Source organism: Puma concolor, chromosome C1 (genome assembly GCF_028749965.1).
Source record: "Puma concolor isolate L17-30 chromosome C1, mPumCon1.1.hap2, whole genome shotgun sequence".
NCBI lineage: Eukaryota > Metazoa > Chordata > Mammalia > Carnivora > Felidae > Puma > Puma concolor.
In genome coordinates, this window is record NC_141674.1 from 136528555 (window position 1) to 136547495 (window position 18941).

At 39.6% G+C, this 18941-nt stretch overlaps 1 pseudogene; it reads right to left on the bottom strand.

The window, feature by feature from the left end:
• Window positions 1–5783: 5783 nt before the first annotated feature.
• Window positions 5784–5996, bottom strand: LOC112872126 (large ribosomal subunit protein eL38 pseudogene; annotated as a pseudogene).
• Between the last annotated feature and the right edge of the window lie 12945 nt (window positions 5997–18941).

The following is an 18941-nucleotide window of genomic DNA, read 5'->3' on the forward strand; positions in this document are numbered from 1 at the left end:
AGAGCTTGTGAAGACTGTATGTATGCTACTTTCACAGTCAGAAGTTGCTATAGTCTGGATGTTTGTGCCCTCCACAATTTATATACTGAAATCCTAACTCCCAGTGTGAGGTATTAGGAGGTAGGGTTTGGGGAGGTGATTATGTCATGAGAGCAGAGCCCTCAGGGATGGGATTAGTGCCCTCATAAAAGAGACCTCGCAGAGCTCCCTCACCCCTTGTACCCTGTGAGGAAGTCTACAACCTAGAGGTGGTCCCTCACCTGATTATGCTGGCACCCTGATCTCAGACTTCTCCAGAACTGGGACAAATGTCTACTATTTATATGCCACCCAGCCTGTGGCATTTTGTTACAGCAGCCCAAATGGATGAAGACCGAAATAATCACCATTAACATATTGGCAAATTCCATTCTACTTTTTTCTATGGATATGTTTTTTATCATTGGAAAAGTGGTCCTTATAATGTGTATCTAGCTTTTAGATTTCAGTGTTCTCTTGTGAGAAATTTTGTTAGATGAGCTTTAAAAATCACAATTTAAGAGACTAATATTCTATTATACAGAATAAGAATGTGACTTATTTAAATATTCCCCTATTATCAAATATTTAGGTTGTTTGCACTTTTTATTCATTATAAATAACATTTCCAAGAATATCCTTCTACCTGTATATTTAAAAGTGTAATGAATACACTAAAATATATAAATATTTTAAAAGAATTTGAGGTATTCTCAATGCTTTTCTGAAAACTTGTAGCAATTTACTGGCCCATCAGTATTGCCTTATAGATTTGTGAAGCCCAAATCAAGACTTTCTTTTTCATTTTGATCTATAATAAATGGGCAAATTCTCACTAATTTCCCCCATGGTTAACACACAGACAAAAATCTGTCCTAGCTCATTATGACGTTTGACTGCATATCTTGAATTACATTAAAGTTTCGATAGTTATAATTCATTTCTGAAGGAATTTTAAGTGGCAACAGAAAAAGAAAGGATTAAGAAAGTTGTATTATTGGCTATAAGAACTATATGGACTTAACTAACAATGGCTAATCATTACAAGGAACACAAGAGGCAGGCAAAAAGTTCTTGTGTTTTCTGCCCTCATTTCAAAGGGGAAAGATAATGAGGAGAAGAGACTGGAGCATAATTTGCCCAACTGCTTGGTCCTTCATGTGGGGCATGTCTCCTTTGCATCATTATCCAAAACTAGCTTTTCAGCCAAAATATGTTTACTGGGTGTCAGGTTTAGTGGAAACGTGGCCAGTGGAATTCATGTGAGAGGAGAACATCACACATGTGGCCCGGGTCTAGGATTCAGTCATTCATTCTTTAAATATTTATTGAGGACCAACTGGGTGCTGGGCCCCATTCTAAGCATATCAGTGAGCTAAAGAGATAAAAACTCTTGCCCTTTTGGAACTTGTCCTTCTGTAGGAGAAGACAATAATAACATAAGAAATCCATTTTATAGTACATTTGGAAGTAATCAGTGCAACGAAGTGAAATAAGGCAGAGAATGGGACAGCTTGGGTGGGAGTGGATGTTAACATTTTTAAATGGGTAGTTAGGAAAGGTTTCCCTGATCAGATGACTCTTGAGCCAAACTTGAAGGAGGTGAAGAAATGAGCCATGCAGATGCCTGGGGCAAGCACCAATAGGGGTCTAGGCGTGTCTGGTCCATTGGAAAATTGGCTCTATGAAAGTATTTGTGAAGAGGGTCCAAGATATGTGAGACAGAACAGATCCTGACAGAGAACAGAAAGCTGTATGCATGAGAAGCTTGACCCAAGAACCACTGAAGATGAGAAGAAGAAAGATCCTACATGGCAGTTCATGCTTAAACTTGGTTCTGAATATGTCTAGAAAGAATTTTGCTGCCCAAGTACCACTGAGTTAACACGGAGTGTATCACAATAGGGGACGACCCGTTTCCCTTCCTCCACAGACCTTGCAGCAGAAAGGACTATGCCCCTTAGGGTGCAGGGTGAGAAGCAGCAGTCACCACTATGGTATGATATCCCCCTCAGGGAACTTGGCCCCTAGCAGTGGGCTCTTGAATTGCGGATGCTGGTGGGGCTTGTTCTATCTTGTGGGATAAAGAACAACACCAGTGAAAAGTACTTTCTGCATCAAGAAAGCTAGAGGAGCTAAATGGTCAGGATGGCAAGAATTCTAAGTTAGAGACAGAATATGGCAAAGTGTGGTAGGCATACAAGTAATGGAGTACAAAAGAAAGAGATCCCTTGGGAACTTCTAGGTGTGTGTGTGTGTGTGTGTGTGTGTGTGTGTGTGTGTGTGTACGTGCACACACACACTTTATAGGAGATCTAGGTCTGTGAGAGTAACTTATGTATGAAATTTATTTTTTCCAAGTTTTTATTTAAATTCTAACTAGTTAACATACAGTGTAATATTAGTTTCAGGTGTAGAATTCAGTGATTCATCATTTACACACAACACCCAGTGCTCATCACAAAAAGTGCCCTCCTTAATGCCCATCATCTGTTTAGCCCATCCCTCCACCCACCTCCCTTCCGGTAACTATCAGCTTATTCTCTATAATTAAGAGTCTGTTTATTGATTTGCTTCTCCTTTTATCCCCTATATTCATTTGTTCTGTTTCTTAAATTCCACATAGTAGTGAAATCATATGGTATTTGTCTTTCTCAGACTGACTTCATTTAGCATAATACTCTCTAGCTCCAACCATGTTGCAAATGGCAAGATTTTATTCATTTTGCTGGCTGAGTAATATTCCATTACCATATATTCCATACCTATCTCACATCGTCTTTATCCATTCATCAGTTCATGGACATTTGGGCTCTTTCCATAATTTAGCTATTGTTGACTGAAATTTATTTTAACATAATTTGTCCACACAGGCAAACCTATAAATTACTGAATATTAGTATTGAACCAAAGTTTTGCCATAAATAGTTTCTCATTAATTTTTTTTCCTTCTTTAGGTCAATTATGCCAAAGATCAACAGTCAAAGCCAGTACTAATCTCTAGCAAGGAAGTGTGACTAGCACCACAAATCTGTAATTTAGCAAACTCACCTAGAAAAAACTGAATGTAAATGACCACAACTCTTCTGTTATTTTTACCTGGTCATTTCAAGGCCAAACCAGCAAGAGAGATTTAGATAAGATACAAAGGATTTTATTATTCACACCTTAGGGAGCAGTATAAACATCAGCGTATTTGGTGCCCTAAACCTTCCATTCTTACTGTGCGACCCTAAGGGATCCAGGTGATGCCCACATGTATAGCTAAGTTGTATTATAGGATAGAAATACTGCACTTAGAAAATCTGAAAGTTGTATACTGAGAAACCAGCTTGCTGACCCATTACTTGGGACGGGGATATCGTCTCTATCTTCCATGAGTGTTCACTACACAAATATCCTGGTGCAGATAATCAGGAACAAAAGAAGTCAGTGCTTCTGCTTGCAAGATAGGCAGAAAATGAGAGACCCACAGAGAATTATTTCCCAACAACATTAGCACTGGTTTCATGGAAATAAGCCAAAAACTGGAAAACAAACCTAACACCTTCTCTTTTTTGAGTCTACATCATTCCTGAAAGAAACCCTGTCACTACTAATACATTCTCAAATTGCCATGACCTTCAGATTGCTAGCCATATCTTCTGGGGCAGTGTGGCCTTTTCTTTTGTGCTATTGAGGGACAGCCCCTGTGGGCATGTAACCAGTGCTCTTCAGGCATGTTAGGTGAGTATCTTGTAGAGACTGGTCTCTCTCTCATTATTTCCTTGATACATGCTGTTTCATGTTCTGCAGAACCTATGGCATTTGGTCCTCAATAGGCAGATCTAGCTATCTGGTTACCTAGCATCGTGGGATGGAGTCTGAGATGGAGAAGAGATTGTTGGAAGGGAAGCATGACACAATGGCCAAATCATAAACCATAACTCCATTAAGTCCTATTTTCGTATTGAATAGGCAATGAAATTGTATTACCTGTCTCTTACAGTGGGAAGAAAAATCAATATGGGCTGTTTCTTCATGTGATGAATGTTCTTCTCCATCGTCCCTGCTGTCGCCCCCCGCAACATTTAACATTAGCATGATAAGAAACATTGCAAAGTGTGGGATGGGCCTGTGTCTTCAGAAGGTGATTTCTCATATCAGTCAGTGAGTATAGTTTTTAAAACAGCATTTGTCATTATGGCTAAAAATGTTTGTAATCAGGAGGGAGTAAAGCAACATTAAATTATTGAACAAAGATTTCTTCTACCTCCCTGTAGGATATCTAGAAATAGCAGTCAAGTGTGTATAATAGAAAAAGTGCTAGAACTGGAATTCACTTCAGCTCCGCATGGATTAGTTATGCGGTCTTGATGAAATTTAACATCTCTGACTTTCAGATGTGGATATTTTGAATGGGGAGGATAATCTATTCCGTTCTCCTCATAGGTTCATAATAATTATTAAAATGAACAATGTACTATAAGCATATGAAGATGCTTCAGTAATCAAGTCTGATGTAATTGTGAAATGGTATTCCAATTATGGCAATATTTAAGCAAAGTAGAATCTGTTCATAATATAGACATTGAAGAATGAGATCAGTATTCCTGCGAGTTTCATTTTTTTGCAACATAGGGAAAATAGTATGATTGATAACAAGATCAAATCCATGTAAGAATGAATGACATTCTAGAATATGTTAGGGTAATCTAAGTAACACCTTTCCAACATTGTTCTCATTTTTCACTATCATTTTTCTTAGTTGTTCAATCGCCATGTATAACCAAGTGGTGACCAAACTGCTTATTCAAATTTCCTGGAGTCCTCTACCTTTTTCATCTCAAACTTCTGTGATAACATCACCCTTAATTTATGATTCTAGTCATAATGCTGGTGTCTTCTCTTTTTGACAACTGAGAAATTTAATAGGAATCAACAAATAAACTGGGGGTGGGTAGTAGAGAAAAGGGCTTTGTCTCTACATGCGACTAGAGCAATTCAAGCAAATCATGACCTACAAAGCAACCTACAATATCTGCTTTTGTTTTAATAAAACATGGATCCACAGTGATTCCATGGAAATAAGCCACCAACAGTGGGAATCAATGCGCACAAGTACTAGCTTTTTTTTTTTAAACTAATTCACTCACCACTAACTTATGTAAGTTCTCATCTTGAAACTGATGATGGCTGACACAGAAATATTTCTAGGATCAAAACTGAAAGCAGGTAGATGCTGTGGTTGTGATACTAAGAATATCAAGTCTGCCTGAACTGAATACATGTTGAGGTTGCTGAGATTTGGTTCATTGAACAACTGGGTGACAGACATATAGTTCAGATATGACTGCACACTTGGAATTTCTTTCAGCAACTTAATATATGCTGTGTGTGTGTGTGTGTGTGCGTGTGCGTGTGTGCGTGTGTGTGTTTGCAAGACTACTACCCAGCAGTTTAAAACCCAGTTAGTTTAAGAGTCAGGTGTTAGTTCTTTTCTTGGATATCGGGAACCAGCGGTCTCGCTGGAGTGGTATCAGCTGCATTGGAGGGAAAAACAGAGAGTGACAAGAAAGGTAAAAGGAAGCTGAGTGAAGAAGCTTGGTTGAGTCCCATTTCTTGGATAAACTTAGGTCAGTCAAGCATTCCAGAGTATCTGCTTGCTAATACTCAACTTGGGCAGGTCTGAGTCACCCTTTTGGATATTATATAATGTCTAGACTAAGTATGCTTTTTTTAAAATAGATTTTTAAAGTTTTAATACAGTGAAATCAGTGCCAGGGTCATTTTAGCTCCTTTATTGCCAACATGGGGGGCAGAGGCTGCTTCAGTTTCACTGCCCTTTCTTTGGCTGTGATGACCAAGATATCAAAGTATCTGCTGCATCGCACTTTAGACTTCACATTATCCTTATTTTTCTTGACCTTGACAGTGTTGGCATCGCTTCTTCTGGCTTTGAGCAGAAGGTCCTTGATTTCGTCAGTTTTGTGAGGCATGGCTATGGGGAGCACAGGAGAGCATGTGCCTGGCGCAGTGAGCTGCAAGGCTGGGGTAGACAAAGTATTCTTGAGATCACCAACTTTCCTGAGCAATGGAAGATCATGGTGGAATATGTGAATGGTTTAAGTTGGTAGCTCTCAAATTTTAGCATGTGACAGAATCATCTAGTGAACCTTTAAAACAGATTGCTTGGCCCTATTCCCAGAGTTTCTGTTCAGCAGGTCAGGGGCGGAGCCTGAGAATTTACATTTTTAACAGGTTCCCAGGTAATATAGATACCACCGGCTAGAGGACCACATTTTGTGACCCATCAGAACGGCCCTGTTTCCATGCATGTATGTTATAATAATCCTATCAAACTACGTATTCAAATCACTATGAGTAAGCTCCATTCCAACCTCCAACCCCTGCCACCCTCAAATAATAAATGGGTGTGGAGTTAAGTATAGCTTTTGAAAGTGACCAGTGGAGAGTCATGGAAATGAAGTCCATGCTCAGAGGGAATGCTGTTTTTAGTTGAGAACCTAGCTGGCTTATTTTGGAATGAGCTGAATTCTAGTGTTCGTGGTAGAGACTATGAAAACCAAGGTCCTTTGATGACAAAAATGATGACAGCCTAACCCCCCACCCAGATGATTATCTTCACTTTTAGGTATACCATGTGGAATTGAGTGGACTCAGAGAAGAAATTAAGAAGGATCCTGCAGGACAAAGTGGAAAGCCCAGACACCAGGCAGGCGCGTATCCCCTCTCACTCTGCAATAGACTCCAGAACTTTTCATTCAATCATTTATTTACTCATGCAATCATACATCAAGTGCTGGTTGAGTGCCTACTACATTCCAGGAATGGATCTAGATGCAGGGATCACAACTGGTAACAAGGTAGACATAGTTTCTGCTTTTGTGGGGCTTACCTCTTAGTGTGGGTGGGGGGAGATGGAGAGAGGAAGAGAGAGCGAGAGAATGAGCATGGATTGAGATTGAGGGAGGGAAGAGGGAACAGAGACAGAACATGAGCAAATAAATAATCCAGAAAAATATCACATAGCATAAATAACGTGCAGAGAAATAAAACAGTGATTTGATATCAAGAGACAGGTTACAGAGTGGCTATTTTGGATTGGATGTTTGGGCAGGTCACTCTGGGTGACATTTAAACTGTGATGTGAATGACAAGAAGGAGCCAACCCTGTGAAAGGTCAAGGGCAAAGAGTCTTTCAAGCAGTGCAGTGCTAGTGCAGTTAGTGTAAAAACCTCAAGGTGGGAGTGAGCTTGGTAAATTTAAGGAGTGAAAGATCACTGCGGCTGGATCTTCTTGGGACATAGCGTGAGTGATGCCAAATGAAAGTGAAGGACAGGGAGGGGCTACTCTAAAGTCATTAATGGGATTTGATCATAGGTGTGATAGAAAAAAAAAAAAAAACTTTGGCTAGTTGTGATCTGATGTGATTGGTATTTTAAGGCTGCAGTGGACACAACATCCTACAGAGCAGGGGACCAAGTGGAAACAGGGGAATGGTTGGGAATCTATGTCCATAGTCCAGGAGACAGATGATGGTGGTACTGACTAGGTGCTGTGAGTTGGAAAATAATCAGATTCTGAAGAAATTTGGTTGATGAAGCATTACTGATAGAACATGTGTGGGGAATGTTCACTAGGGAAACAGAGGCACTAAGAGTTACCTCAAAGGTCCTTGCTATTCAATAATGTGATTTGAGGACCAGCAGCATCACATCATTTGTAACTTATTATAAATGCAGAATCATATGTTATAACAGAGACCTACAGAATTAGAAGATCTCCAGGTGATTCATATACATATTAAAGTTTGAGAATTGTTTCAAAGTCCAGGGACAATAGTGCTACTTACCAAGATGGAGGTTTCTAGGGCAGGAGTCAATTGGAAGGGGAAAGAAGGAACCACACTTTCTCTTTTATGTGTGTGAGTTTTGAAAGATTTATTTGGCATATAAGTGAAGACCTCAAGAAACAGTTGATTATATAAGCTTGGATTTCTGGGAAATGATCAGGGCTAGAAATAAAGATGTGGGATTCGTTAGCATTTGGGTGGTGCTCACTATCCAATAAGCGAATGGGCGAGCTCACCAGTGAGAGCGTGTAGATGGAGAAGAGGGCCAGGAAGGAGCTGACCACTACAAAGTTTAGAACCCTACATTTTTTTTTAAGAGGAAGAGACAGAAAAGGAGACTGAACAGAGTAAAGCCATGAGAGTATGGTGTCATGGAAGCCAAGAGAAAAAAGCATTTCAAGGAAAGGCAGTCAACTGTGCCAAATAATGCTGAGAGGTTGAGGGAGAGAACACAGAGAACATGGAGGTCAGTGGGGACTTTGGCCAAAGCAGGATCAGCATGGTAGGAATGGATGCCTTTGGGATACACAGAGGAGAGAAGTTGAGGTAGGTGAGTAGAGACAGTGCTTATGAATGGTGTTTTCAAGCTTCTGGGAGATAATACAGTTGTGTTTATTTCACTTGTGCTCAGAAACCAATAATCACTCTTTGTTTCTCTTTCTACCATAGCAGAACTCCTAACTCTGTCCTTCTAGATGTGTGGAGTACAAGTACACAACATCTTAGCTACCGCCTTCAGGAAACTCCTGATCTAGTGAGAGAGATGCACACGAATAGTACAACGCTCTGAGAACTCTGTGTTAGAATTGCTGGGATTTATGGGGCTGGGAAGAGAGTTCATATTTTTGCTTGTATCGTGCTAGACACATTGCACGTGTTATTTGATTTAATCCTCACTACATCCCTTTGAGGTTTTCCCACTTTTATCCATGGGGAAGCGGGAGCTCGAAGAGGTTCAAGACTTGGCCTTTGTGTCAGAACTAGTTAATGGCGAAGCTAAAATTTGAATGGTGATCAAATTTGAAAATTTGGTCAGTTCTGCTGATCCCAGTGCTATATTCTTTGCAACATCATGTTGTTTTGCATGGTGGGGGAGGGAGCAAATAAAAATTATGCTTAGCAAACTGTGAGTCATCCTTCACACATTGCAGTACAAGGACTCCTTACTACAGCAGAGTTGCACATTGTACGGTGTTTAGGGATAAATTTCCAAATGGTGAAAATTTCCCCCAAATCCCATTATATCACTCACATGTCCCTGGGGAATATTCACACTATGAGAGCCACTTGGGTATTGAGATCAGAGGAAGACATGTCAGAATTGTGTCTCCCTTTTCACTCAGAGAAACACAATTATTGAAGGAACTCATCTATAATACTATTATTATTGGCTATGTACCTATGGTTTTATTACTGTAAGTTAAATATATATATGTCAGTTATACCTCAATAAAAAAAATTGAAAATACATGGGGCACCTGGGTGGCTCAGTTGGTTAAGTGTCTAACTCTCGGTTTTGGCTCAGGGCACAATCTCATGGTCCTGAAATGGAGTACACTCGTTGGGCTACACTCGGGGGTGGAGCCTGCTTGAGATTCTCTGTTTCTCTCCCTCTGCCCCTCCCCACTTCATAAAAAGTTTTTTAAAAAATAAAAAAAATTAGATAACATGCAATCTAATAAGAGTTCATTAACATTAACTGAAAACTCACTATATATAGTCAGTGTACTAGGAATATTACATGCACAGTCTTTTTTAAAAAACGTTTACTTATTTATTTTGAGGGAGGGGAGGGCAAAGAGAGAGGGGGAGAGAGAATCCGAAGCAGCCTCTGTACTGTCAGAGCAGAGTCCCACGTAGGGCTTGAACTCATGAACCATGAGATCATGACCTGTGTCAAAATCAAGAGTCGGATGCTTAACTAAGTGAGCCACTCAGGCACTCTTATGTGCACAATCTCATTCAAATTTTAATTGACATACTAACCTGTGAGGTAGGTATTTTTATTCTACCTGAAGGAAAGACTAACTTTCCTAAGGCCATAGAGCTAGTTGCTTTCCCAGCCCCAAAGAACTCTTATGTAAGTATGCCTTCCACTTTGCACACGGTCTTCCTGGCTGGCCATCTTCTGTGGGAGCCAAGCAGATCCTCACTGTTATTTAACTCACAGGTTAGGGCTTCCTAACCATGCGGCTTGCCCAGTTCTTGCTAGCAGTAGATTTTCCCTTTATCTGCATCTCGAACATTCACCCCTTTCTTTACTAAGGCTAAGACTCGCTTTGCTTCTTCAGTCCCCACTGGAGCTTATTACTATCCATGGATCAGTTAGAGGGTTTGCATGACTGAGTCTGTGAGTAGGAAACAAACTTCTTCTGAAGTCAGAAAGTATTAAAGACCGCATGATCTGATTTAACATAAATATAACAAACACATTCCTGTCTAAATAAAAATTAGTTATTTGCCTTCAAAGTTTTCAGAGCAATAGTTTTATAAGTTTAATTTTTTTTAATGTTTATTTATTTTAGAGAGAGAGAGAGAGAGAGCAAGTGCAAATGGGGGAGGGCCAGAGAGAGAGGGAGACATAGAATCTGAGGCAGGCTCCAGGCTCTGAGCTGTCACTACAGAGCCTGACATGGGAGTCAAACTCATGAACCGTAAGCTCATGACCTGAACTGAAGTTGGACACTTAACCGACTGAGCCACCCAGGCATCCCAATTGTTTTAAATATTTAGTTGTTTGCAAGTACCCTCTGAAAGGCTCAATCAAAATACTGCTTAGCTGAATTCAGATATGATTTGATATTTGTATTAACATAAGCCCCAAGATTCTGTATAACTTCTGTTTTTCCAATCCTCTCCAGTGGCTCTCTTTGGACAGTGCCTTATTTCTGCAGCTAGCTAGTGGGCATTTATACTGGTGCTTACTTGGATAATGCAAACCTGAATTTCAGGGTTTTACCTAAGGTTTTGTTCCCCAACCCTCTTTGACTCTAGCTTTGGTTTTGAATGCCAGTGTTCTGTTTTTGGAAATGCCCTGGGCATTGTGAGGGACCATTGTCTCCCAAGTTTCTTTCTTGGTGGAAAAGAGTATGTGATGTGATTTAATTCACTTATTTCAAGATCAAAGTATAAAACAAAAGGGAATCAACAACGAGGAGAGGAGGGAAGTTGGAGATCAGTGGACTGGAGTGACTTCTGAAACTTCATTTGTTCACTCTCGTATTTGGAGCTAGAAAAAGGTAGCGATGACAGTTATGTATGGGAGTGCATCTAGTGAGATTTGGCTTGGAAATTAATTCTGACAAATTGTTTTGGACCAGATAGGCTAAGTAATATTGTAGCAACAAACAACACTAAAATCCCAACGGTTAACCAAAATAGTATTATTTTCAGTCATGCAAACCTTCTGCTGGCCCGGGCATCTCTCCAGGGGGTCCTCTGTGTGGAAACCAAGCATTCTGGGCTGTTTCTATCCCATGACACTTTTCTCTCAACGTGGGGCTTTAGGGTTTGTCTAAGCAGGGAAAGAGAACATTAGGGATTATGCATTGGCTCTTGAGTGTTTCCTCCTCAAAGTGACCTCCGCATCCCAATCCACTGTTCTGAATTAGTCACAGCCCCGCTCAACTGCAAAAGGGGCTAAGAAACATACTTTCCTATAGGTCTAGGAGTGGTTGGGAAACGAAGGTGGACACTAGAAACGTCTATTACGGACATCTGAGGGAAATATTCCTCCAAGCCTCATATTCTTTGACCTTCAGATGCTTAGGGTACATGACATATGGCTTTAGGTGGGAGAGTTGTGGGCAGAGTGATGAGAAATTTGTCCTATTTTGAAGATACCCACCGATGTCTTTTTCCCTAAGCCTGGATGACGAACCTGCAAAAATTTTCTTGTATGCCATCTTGGCACAGAGACCATCAAAGAAAAACAGACTAATCTCCTTATAGCCGTGAGTAAATAAATACACTTTTACGAGATATTTTATAAGGTAGTCAAGGACTTTGAATTGAGAGCCTAGATCGAGAGCCTCCTAGGTACAGAACAGGCAAGTGCGGATTTATGTATGTATTTTCAATTCTCTTTCTGTTTCTTCCAAGGTTTGTTATAGGAGTTACACATTAAAATAGAGTCTACGCAGCAATGATGAATCAGAGAGGGAATGTAGAAAGCTCAGGCACATGCACAAAGGATAAACCATGAAGCTGTGAACCTTCTCTGAAGGGCAGGAGTGGGATCTTTCATTTAACACATCTCAGTTTGTTATCCTGGGAGCAAGTTTGATACTAGCTTCTCATTATGGGAATAGTGATCGGGCCCCACTGCCTTACAAAACATCATATGTATGGGTATACAATCTCACCTCTAAAATTTCAAGGTAATAGAAAGTAATCTAATTACATGGATAATTAAAAAGAACCAAGTGCAAGTTTAAAACTTGTACTTTTATGACTGCAAAGGAGGCTATCAAAATGACAGGGTGTCTGGATGTGATCGTTGCACGCACTCAGATTAAATGAGTGCATTAGTTGATTGTTTCTGGTATGAAGATAAGCAGAGAAAAGTATAATAATGTTGGCATTTAAGTGGACCTAATTAGGCTTCAAGTTTAACACTCCATTAAGATGAATGGGGAAGGGTCACCCCTGTTCAAGCTGTGGCATTGTCTTAGTGTGTCTGGATTTTGCCTCTGAAGACAACAGCCTGTCAGCATACGTTCTCACAGTTATCCCTGGGAAGCAGACTGGAAATTTCATTCTTTTAAAATTAAATCTCAGATTCTGAAGGCCACAGTGAAATCCGCAAGGAGACCTTAAATCTTCAAGTTCTGCAACTATAGTAGTCAAAAACAACAGCAGTAATGATGATACTTTCCCTTGTCTATAGGAACTTTCCTGTGCAGACTTTAGTGTTTCCTGAATATGATCTGGTAAGACTAACCACCTCCAGTTTACCACTAAAGGACCCTACCCATAGAAGGAACGAGTGACTTGGGTAAAGTTACACAGCATATCACGGGGAAAGCCAGAAATAATGTGGAGGGACCACTCAGGGTTTGTGGCAGTAGTTTGTTATCAATCAGGGAAAGGGAATAAGGAATACTGATCTCATCTACTAAACTGAGTGCGCAGGCATTTGAAAGAAACCCCAGGAATCAAAGCAGAGAACAGCACATGTTTATGGGGGAGATGCCCAGGTAAGTCCTATCATCCCGCCAAACGGAAATTTGGCTCACTGGTGTGTGAGTAGGGGAAACATTTAATTATGACAATGGCCAAGGTGCATGGATGTGATCTGAAAGTCATGAGACCCTGGAGCCACATTCACAATCATCAGCCAAACTGCCACAAGGTTACCCTGTGCCTTTCAGTGACTGGATTTGGAAACTAGATGTCTAGCTATTGCATAAGGAGAGGTCACATATGTTTTGCGTTGAGTGGTTGGGTAAAGGTTGTCATGGTTTTCTGATTCTTTGGAAGTAGTGTGGCTACATCTCTACTGCAATCTCAGGACTGGCAATTTATAATTCTGGTTGTGCTATAGACTTGGTGCATGTCATCGAACAGTTTTTTCTTGCTAAAATTCAGTTGTTTCTTTTTAAAATTAGTGAGATGATATATAGCCTGCTTATTCAAATTATATGCCTTGTGGCTGTGTTATTCAGTTAGATTGTAGAAAGGAAGTTTGGGTGTACGACTGGTGACTACATCCAACCCTTTTCTAAATGTGAAATCATTATAAATTTTGGAATTGCTTAAATGGTTCTAATTATAATAAAATGATGGCAGTATGTTTTTACTAAAAATAAACTGTAGAATCATCGACCTTTGGCTTTAGATGGAAGGAAATATGGTTCCTTAAGCCAAATTCTTACCAACGCTGAGGTTCATTATTTCAGATCCCTGACTGATGATATGCTTTAGCTTGAACACCTCTAATAATGGGGAGTTGAGAATGGGGCAATCATTCCATATGTTGATCATCTTGAATTATTAGTTCTTCTCACTCTGGCTTGTGATATTCTATAGCTATTGATACTAATCTGGACTCTGAGAATACAATGTCTCTCCCTTCCTTTGGATACCTAAAGCAAGTGATCATGTTAGCCCCTTGGTCTTCTCTTTTTCATTCATTATAGGCACACAGAAGTTCCCAGAAACTTTGTTTCAAATGTTTCCCTCAAACTTTAATATTACATGAGGATTCAGCCTAACTTATAAATGTTCTATCGTATGTCATTAATATTTGCTTATTCGCACTCATTAAGAACAGGTAAGTTAGTATTTGGAATGTATTTTCTTTATATATATTTCAATTTTTTTAATATATATTTCAGTTTTAAGTTACTTTTGCTTTAGAGAAAATCAAATTCACTTGGGTTTATCCTAGTTAATTAAAACATTTATTTGTAATAATTATTTGTAATAAATTTGCTTCCAAATGAATCACTAAGTATCATTTCCAATAACGCACCGACAAGACAAAAACCACGTAAATGGCACAAGGAAATAAAAAGTAGAAAAATAAGCTAGAACTGGGTAAAGTTCACCATATAAAATACAATCATGAGGCTATTATATCCTTATTTGTGGTGGGTCCAAATTTGATTCTGAAGTTGCTAGCAGCCAATTCAAAGAGAGAAATAAGAACAGTTAGGAGACTAATAGCATCTAAAGTGTTTCGAAGACAATTGAAAGAAGCTCGATGATTCCTCACGCGGAGTCCTGAGAACATATTCTCCTGAGGGTGCAGACAGATGGCTCTCTAGGATGAAGTAGGAATGTCTTCAACAACATTTTTGTTGTGAATTCCACAACAGATTTCATAGAACTTTTCCACGATACACTGATAAAATTCCCATGTGCAAATGCCTGGTACTTAGTAAGTGATTGTGATGGGTTAAACTGTGTCCCCCAGCTAAACAACGTAAAAGTCCTAATCCCCTGTACCTCTGAGGGTTACTTTATTTGGAAATAAGGTCTTTGCAGATGTAATCAGGATAAAATGAGATCATACGGAATTAAGATGGGCCCTAATCCAATGTGACTGGTGTCTATAAAAGAGAGAAGAGAGACAGGGACATAGAGGGAAGACAGCCAGGTGAAGACAGAAACAGAGATGGAAGTTGTGTGGCCAAATGCCAAGGAACACCTGGGGCTATCGGGCGCTGGAAGAGACCAAGAGGCATCCTCCTTTAGAGGTTTCCGAGGGAGTGTGGCCCCGCCAACACATCGATTTTGGATGTCTAGCCTCCAGAACTATGAGAGAATACATTTCCGTTGTTTTAAGCCACTCGATTTGTGATACTTTGTTACCTAGGCAGCCTTAGGAAACTGATAGAGTGCTCAGTACATATTTATTAAGGTTTGGGTGAATTTTACGGACCACTTGACTAACAGGAAAGGGCCGCTCAGAAATTTAGAGACTGTCATAATCACCTAAGAAAAAAATCGACATAATCTCACTGGCTATTTTTACATCCATTTTTATTTTTACTAAAGTCAGTATTTCTGCATGGAAGATTTGTTTATTGTGGAGTTATAATTAATCACCCACAATCAGGAGGTTTAATGTGTAGATTTGGCCACTACCTGGTACCATTTTATCTCCCATGACACACAGCTCTTCTTAGAGCTTTGTGCGGCATCCAGCCTATAGTAGGTATTCAAGACATGTTTATTGGAATTACACGGTGAATGCTATTATTACATGATTAATAATGAGGGTAGAGGAAGCTCCTGTCCCCAAGTGCCATTGTTAGAAAGGAGGCATATTACACCTGTGTATTTTAATTAGCAGTGTCACAGGAGTCCTTTTATCTACCCTTGTGAATTTTACTATGTATGGGTGTTTCTGCTGCTTTTTCCTTAGTCCTTTTCTCAAAACACATGACCATGACTTCAATCCTTATCATCTCCTACTATCTTTAAGAAGTCAGATGAATCAATGACTCCTGAAACACTGAGAAGAAGAGAAAATGAAAAATGAGCCAACAGGCAAAACAATGTCCTGATTCTGGTTGGAACACAGTCTACCAAAGTTGTTGGAAGGCCAGTTTCAGTCTCTTGAGTACTGGCTTCCTTCCTACTCTATCCTCAAGGCAGTCAAATGTTATGATATGATAATGACAGCCACTAATGGGTCATATGCCCACTACAAATTATGAAAGCTCACCAAACTCTATGATGAGCCAATGTGGTGAAAAATTGTTCACGTTCTTTTCAGTAACCTCATATTTTATTTGAAATGATAAAACTTCCAAGAATCATTGAACTCTCATGAATCATGATACTGTCGACTTAAAAAAGCAGAGATGAAGCCTCTCAAGTTTTCAATACAAGAGTCATCATTCTGGACCTGAGAGGAAGACATAAAAAAAAAAAAAAAAAACCCAAAGAAACAAAACAAAAAAAGAAAACCAAAAATGTGGTGGGCAATCTCTAGGGGACCCATGGAAAAAAGAGTGCTTGAATGCTCCCGTGTTTGCAGAAAGTTCTTTTCAGTTCATCTGTCCTAGGTTTATCCCACCGGCGGCTCCCCCCCACCTCGTCAGAAATAGGATAGAGCACAATCTCCTAACTGCCCTTTCCTTGCAACATTCACAGGTTCTCTCCCCCACCACCACCAAATTTGAGCTGAGGCACTTTTCCTTTCTAAAGAGCAGCATCTGGCCTCTTCGTGCGCTCATTTGCATGCCAATACTGGATTGCTCTCCCAGCGCACAGCTATTTAATAGTGGTGCTGGTGTCCGAGCTCTGGGAACAAACCAAATGGTTTGGGTGTGCTTTTGTGTGCAGTGTGGGTCGTTGCTACAGTGTGCTTATTAAGAATAGTACACATTCATTATAACAAGATTGCTCTTTTGCTTAGGGGCCATCACGGCGCATTCTGTAAATGAATTAACAGTAGCATGCATTTGTGTATTATGGGCCCAGAAGATGCATTTGTTTATTAAATAAATCTGCAACACAGAAAGTATAGTTGAAAAAAAAAAACTAGAAAATAGAGTGCGCATGTACAGTAGCTATTTTTTTTTTAAACCTCAACGTCTTGGCGAGTTTTCCTCCTTTGTTTCTTTTAAATTACCAGACATCACAGGCCACGCTATAGACTACCAGCCTGCAAAAATTGATGTTAAAAAAAAAAAGAAACCAAATTTAAGTTACAGGAGCACAAAACATTTCCAGAAGTGGTTCTGTAAATAATCACATACCTTTAAAATGATTTAATATTCTAATTCTTTTGTTTCTCTTTAAATTCTTTTGTTTTTCTTAAAATCATTTATTATTATTATTACTAATATTATTATTTTCCCTAATTTTTATTTTTGGCTGAAATTTAGCATGCACCACATATATAATTTTCCCAGTTGAATTCTGTTCTCTGCTGAAATACAAACTCTGCTTTTGGGGGCATTCATCTACTATTGATCCATTTATTTCCAACCTTTTGGCCCAGGTATAGCTACTACAAGTATATTAATATACATGAGTCAGGCTGCTGGATTTTATTCCTGTTAACTAATGATTTTTTAATTTTTTTTTTTAATTTTTTTTTTCAACGTTTTTATTTATTTATGGGACAGACAGAGACAGAGCATGAACGGGGGAGGGGCAGAGAGAGAGGGAGACACAGAATCGGAAACAGGCTCCAGGCTCCGAGCCATCAGCCCAGAGCCTGACGCGGGGCTCGAACTCGCGGACCGCGAGATCGTGACCTGGCTGAAGTCGGACGCTTAACCGACTGCGCCACCCAGGCGCCCCAACTAATGATTTTTTAAAGCCCAGTGGCAGTCCACAACTGCACTGAGAACTCAGAGTATGGTTTTAGATGTTGCTATTTGGTATTTCTTTCCATTTCTATTTTGTATTTTGCTGTCCTTAATACATAATCTGATATGTTGTGCACTGCAAGTAGACAGAAAGAAAATGGAAATATTTTAAAATCCGAAATGCTGAAAGAGTCTAAAACCACAGCAGGGAGAGTTGGAAATCTGTTAAAAAGAACTGAGGAAAAAAAGGAAAGAAGAAAGTCATATTCCCAAATTTTTGAAATGCTTATGTTATTTAAAGGACAACTGTGTTTTCAAAGGGTAAACTAATTTCGTATTTGATTTCTTGAAAAAGTTTCTATAAAATCCAGGGATAGTAAGTAAGTGAAATTTGACAAAATACTTTAAAAGGCAAAGTGTCGTAGAATGAGTGGATTAGGATTTCACAGGTTTTTAGTTTAGCAAAAGATCTATGACACTATTAAAAAATACCCAGCTAATTAGTACATCTGCAATATAAAAAATGTGTTTTGTAGGAAACATGGCAGGACTTATAAAAGATCTTCCGTGTGTGGCAAAAATACGTAGCTGGTTGAAGCAGGATTCCACTTTTCTTTCACATGGAATCTTCAATGCTTAGCATTTTGTCCTTAAAGAATAATATTCAGCTGTGCTCTTTACTGGGGAAAAACCGCCCAACAAACCAACAACCTACCATTGTAACAATTGACTTGAGAATTACGTAAGGGAGAAGAAAAATATTCGCAACTCGATTTCTTTTCTTTCATCCTTTTTCTTGGGGAGGGGAGGGTAAAAACTCTATTTTCCAGAGCATTTTATTTAGTCCACTGCAGCTTTTAGAGAGGCCAGCCAATCAGAAAGTCTGTAAGGGCCCAGGCCCAGACTCAGTGCTGAGCTCCAAATGTGATTCCAGTCCTGACAGGGGGATTATAGGAAACAGATGACTTACGCTTCTAATTTGTGGCCTTAAATTGCAAACAGAATTTCAGGAGTCGAGCAGAGTAATAAATGGCAATAGAAAAAGCCACACACAGCCAAATCAGTATGTGGTGGTTGTAGGTTAAACTAAATGGGAAGAGACAGGTTATGATGGTTCAGTGTATTACAGAGAAGAAAGTCTTAAATTACCAGTGCTGAGAGGTATTGCTGTACAGCCGACAGCGCTGCGTTGTGCAGTCTACAGATATCCCAAGCAGAACAATAAAAAAGCAGGTTGAACGTAGAACCTGTTGCTGGAGGAATCATTTTTCCCCCCTCTTTTAGAAATGGAAGCG